At 45.5% G+C, this 5,541-nt stretch overlaps 1 non-coding gene across 1 annotated transcript; it reads right to left on the bottom strand.

Annotated features, from left to right (window-relative positions):
• Positions 1-4,984: 4,984 nt before the first annotated feature.
• Positions 4,985-5,113, bottom strand: LOC116572561. The gene has a single exon (XR_004278410.1). It is a non-coding gene; the product is annotated as a small nucleolar RNA SNORA70 (small nucleolar RNA).
• Positions 5,114-5,541: the final 428 nt, after the last annotated feature.

Here is a 5,541-nt window from a genome sequence, read left to right as displayed (position 1 = left end):
CCTTACAGTAGAAATCTGCCTGAAGTCAGTTGAAGAAATGATGGACCTGAGATATCATCGTTTGGCAACTGTCCGTAAAGTCGCTTTAGATAAGAAACACCAGGGTTGTCAAAATTATTACACAAGAATACGAAGAAAAGCATGGTCTCTGTCTCATCTCAGAGTATCTTCCTCCGGGAATCTGTTAGTTATCAAGGGCAAAATAGTAACTTCTTCATAGCAGAGATATCTTGATCAGGTGATCACCTGATCAAATTAGCGTCACCGTCATGGGACAAGTTGAGACTGAATGCCTTCAGATACAACTCGCTGGCAAGACCATGACTTCATACCTGTGGCGTCTCCTCCAAAAATGCACACCCCGACTCTAACCAGGAGGAAACCTCCAATGAGCTGACGTGGAAGGACTCTTCACGATGACTGGCCTGCACTCTGTAAGGTGTCTTGGTCATAAAATGGTGGAAGATTATTGGAAATGAAAAAGACAGAACTCAGAGCAAAGAGGACGTTAGATTGGATCTTGCCTCACATAAGGAGCATTATGGGAAAACTGCCGAAATGAATAGTCTGTGACTCAGACAACAGGGTTATATCAATAATTACTTCCTGAATACAAAAGTCATACTGTGGTTAAGACGTAGAAAGTCTTTAGTTTTTTAGAAATTACACACTGACATTTGGATAACCGAAGAGTCATCATGTCTGTAACTTAGACTTAGGCTTTCCCCCAATACTTACAAACACACACATACACACACCTAGTGACAGAGTGAGTGTAGTAACATGGTAACATGTGGGAATTGCTTTTTGCAACCTTATTTGTGTGACTGAAAGGTGTGTGTGTGTGTGTGTGTGTGTGTGTGTGTGTGTAGTGTTCTGCAATTGTATCTCCTGTACAGTTTCCTGTGACCATCACCAGCACAAGATTCAGAACAGCTCCCTCCTGGGGTCCTCATCCTACCTTCTATAGCACAGTCCTCCCCCCCCCCCACCCCTGGCAACCACTATCTGCCTTTCATTTACATAAAATTATCATTTCAGAGAGTGCTATAGAGATGGAATGAGACAATGGGTCATTTTTGTGATTGGGCTTCTGTCATTCAGTTCAGTCCCTGGCCGTTGCTTACACCGGTTATTTGTGCCCTTTTACTGCTCAGTGCTGTTCCATGCTGTTCCATGCTGTTCCATGCATGGTGTGGATCGACCACAGCTTGCTTCATTATTCACCCCTTGAAAGGTATTTAAGTTGCTTCTAGTTTTGAAGTATTACGAATAAAACTGCTCTGGGTACTGGTGTATGGATTTTTGGGTGAAGGTGTTTTCATATCTCTGGGATATATGCCCAAGAAGGCAATGGTTGCACACGTTGTCTTCTGGCAAGTGCATTCTTAATTTTGAAAGAAGCGGCTACACCACTTTGCAGAGGGGCTGCCACGCTAGGTTCCCAGAGGCAGTGAGTGTGCAAGTGGGTGGGCGTTCCCAGAGGCAGTGAGTGTGCAAGTGGGCGGGCTCTCGACCTCCTCAGCACCGTCTGGGGGGGGCTCTCTTCCTGGGGCCGCCCCGACAGGTCTGCTGTGACCCTCGTTGTGGTCGAGTTTGCATTTCCCGGTCGTTGCACTGCTGAGCGTCGTTTCATGCCTTTGTCACCTGACCGTCAACTTCAGTGAAATCTATTTTCTCTCCTTTGCTCATTTTCTAATTGATTATTTGCTTTTTTACTGTTTAATTTTGAGATTTATTTACCTATTCTTGGTACCAGTCCTTTGTCCGATCTGTGGTCTGCAGATATTGTCTCCTGGTCTGTATGATCTTTATCTTAACAGGGTACTGCGCACACCCAAAGTGTTTAATTTCGATGCGGCCCAATGTAGCCGTATTTCCTTTTCTACATCATGCTGTTGAGGTAAAGACTAAAAAAACTTTACCTGGCTCTAGATTCCAAAGGTTATCTCTTTTTTTTTTCCTAAAAGTCTTATGTTTATATTAAGTTTGTGATCAACATCAATTTTGAGTTAATGTTTGCATAAGGCACGAAGGTTATTTAGAACTTCCTTTTCTTCCCTTCTCTTTCCCTTCCCCTTTCTCCCTCCCTCTCGCTCTTTCTCTCTCTCTCCCCCCCGCCCCTCCCCCCTTCCTTCCTTCCTCCCTCTCTCTTTCTCCTTCCTTTCCTTCTTCTTGTGACTCTCCAGTTAAGCCAGTGCTGTTTGCTGAGGTCTACCCAACATTTATAGAATGACTTTGTCCTTCGTTAAAGCTCAGCTGGCATATCTGTGTGGGTCAGTGTCTGGTTTTCGTGCTCCGTTCTCTGATCTGTGTGTCTGTCCTCTGCCAATACCACACTGTGCTGGTTACCGTGGGTCTACAGTAGATTTTAATATTGAGTAAAATTATTGCTCTTATTTTACTCTTTTTCAAAATTATTTGAACTATTCCCGGCCTGAATATTTCTATACAAATTTTGGATAGGGTTGTCAGATAGGTTGCTGGGATTCTGATAGGAATTGCATAAACTTATAGACCAGTTTGGAGAAAATTGACGTCTTTGCTGTAGTGAGTCATTATCAATTTTTATTTCTACATTTTACCTTATTACGCTGGTTAGAACTTCCAGTAGGATGTTGAGTAACGGAGGTGAGAGCAGACACTCTCTCTGTATCGCAGGGAAAGCGCGGAGTGTCTCATCGTTGATAGGATGCCTGTTATGTGGCTCTGTGGTTGTTCGTTACCAGCTAAGGTCTGTTTTTTGTTTCTAGTTTGCGGATTTTTCACTGTATTGTGCATGGGTGTTAGACTTTGTCAATGCTTTTTCTGTTTCAACTGATATGTGTATATGATCTTTCTTCTTTAGCCTTGGATGTAATGTGTTATAGTGGTTGATCACTGAGTGTTAAACTGGCCCCAAATCCTGGGAAAACCCATGTTTTCATGGCGTGTGGCTTTTTGTGCAATGCTGGACGTGACTATCCACGGCTTACAATATGAGTTGTTAGATTTGACTATGCAAACTCTCTCATTAGAGGATTCCATTATAACATGGACAACTGGAGACTAAGTGTAGGAATTCTACAAAATAGAGTCCACGTGTCAGACAGATGAGCTAGATGGGATAGTCCCTTTCTAGCCCTAAGACATCTGTCATACTGTGGTGACATTATACACACACACACACACACACACACACACACACATTGTCATGTTACACACATACTGTCATGTTACACACACATACACATACATACTGTCATACTGTCATGTTACGGGGAGGACACTTGCACCCTGAGTGGATGCTGTACTAGAAAGTCTATGAAACCCCTCCAACAAGAACTCGTGCACTGAACCAGGTGAGTGACGGTGAGGTGTGTAATGTCGATGGGACAACGACCCACATAACAGGACACGTCTCTGCTTGTGTGTGGCAGAGTTCTTGGCAATGAGGAAAAAAAGGTGAATTCTTGAGACTCGGGTCCGGCGACATTTACAGCCATGGCAGCATAGTAGATGACACAGATGCTAAGTGAGGCTCACAATAATATTGCATCAGCCATTGAACTGGGGTCCTGCATGTTCCCTGGAAGGAAGTGGGAGTGGGGGTGTGTCTTCCTGTGAGACACTGGAGACACGAGTGAGATATTTGCAGACGGAGTGCCATGGGATTTATAGTGGAATCAGGGTACCTGATGGCTACAAGTGCAGATATAGAAGGACTTGGTGAAGAGAGACCTGTGGGCCGGGTGGAGTTGAGCAGACGCGTGGACCAGTACTACATGTCCGTGCAGACAGCAAGCAATGGTGTGCGTGTTTTGACCTTAACAATTTTATCACCATAGAAAGTTCTTGTTGCAGACGCCTGGATTCTTTCACATGAAATTGCAAATCTTGATCCTTATCTGACTGTTCAGGAGGCCCTTAGTCAAGTCTATGAATCACATTTATGTCTCTGTTGAGGACAGGTTTTGTTTTGTTAAAACAGCACAGAGGATTATTGCTGCTCCTTCAATTAAGACTGAGATAAAGTTTTTCATTTTATACATTTTTGAGAAGAAACAGTGCTAGCGTCACCCGTCTGAAGGGCTCCTTCTCTGCATCATCGGGGCTCCAGCCCCACCTGCTTTGGTCCTTGGAACAGGCTGGAAACTCTCTCCTCCCTGATGTCCACGCGGGTCATTTTCAAGACGTTTCTCATCACCTTCCGGTAAGCTCCCTTCTGATCGTGGAATTGAAAACTGCAGCCCCTTTACTGTGACTCACCGTTTACACACTGAGTATTTGAATTATTTATCTACGCATCGCTTGCATCTCTCTCTTCCCAAGTTACAAGTAAGGTCCACGAAGATAGGAATTCTTGTCTGTTTTGTCCACTGATGAGCTTTCAGCTTTGAGGACCGTGCTGGCACCGGGAAAGCGGTCACTAAGCATGTGTTAAATTAACGAACGAACAAAGAAACAAATCACCACCAATCCAACAAGTCGAAGTATGAGTAATTTTGGGACAGGAAGTACGACTTATTGTCCAGCATGAATAAGGAAGGGGTGGCACCGAGGTTCTCATGAGTGCAGAGCCCGCCCCTTGTCCAGGGAGCTGTGACCAGCAATGTCTTAGACCCCACAGTCATCTGGGATGAGCCGCTTTGCATACACCATGTCTTCAAAATCATCCTCATTAAGCTGAGTAACACCCCACTTCGTGGAGTTGTGGCTCTAGGAACGACGGAAGGAATGGCGTCATGAAGGCTGGACACTGGGGCAAGGAAAGACAGGACCAGAGCACAGCTCGTCTTCTGGTGCCCAGAGAACTTGAACTTGGCCTTGCAAACGGCCTCCGTCACATGCTCCTTGTTCTGCAGCTTGGTATAGATGGACATGATGACTTGGCCCATGTGGACCCTGGCAACTGTGCCCTGGGACTTTCCAGAGACACCACAATACCTGTCTACAACCCAGATCAGGGATGGCATGAGGTCAAACATGAATGTCCACTGGAAAGGGCCAACTCCAAGGTCCTTTAGGGCCACCTATATAATCAGCAAGCTGCAGACAGCACCAAGAGGCCACTGTCTACAGCCGTGGCTCACTGGTTCCCCATGGGGAAAGAGCTTGGCGTCAGATGAAGTGTGAATATTCCTAAGGTGAGCAGTCTGGTTCTCCTGCTTCTTCTTCACAAACTGAGGCAAAGACACAGATGGTTAATTTTTTTTTTCTTAAAGATTTTATTTATTTATTTGACAGAGAGATATTACAAGTACACTGAGAGGCAGGCAGGGAGAGAGAGAAGGAAGCAGGCTCCCTGCTGAGCAGAGAGCCCGATGCGGGACTCGATCCCAGGACCCTGGGATCATGACCTGAGCCGAAGGCAGCGGCTTAACCCACTGAGCCACCCAGGCGCCCCAATGGTTAATTTTTTTAATTAAATTTATTTTTTCACTGTTCCAAGATTCATTGTTTATGCACCACACCCAGGGCTCCACGCAATCCGTGCCCTCCTCAATGCCCACCACCAGGCTCACCCAACCCCCCACCCTTTCCCCTCCAAAACCCTCAGTC

Source organism: Mustela erminea, chromosome 13 (assembly GCF_009829155.1).
Source record: "Mustela erminea isolate mMusErm1 chromosome 13, mMusErm1.Pri, whole genome shotgun sequence".
Taxonomy (NCBI): Eukaryota; Metazoa; Chordata; class Mammalia; order Carnivora; family Mustelidae; genus Mustela; species Mustela erminea.
Note: the sequence above shows the minus strand (reverse complement) of the source record. Positions and strands in the feature narration are given on the sequence as shown.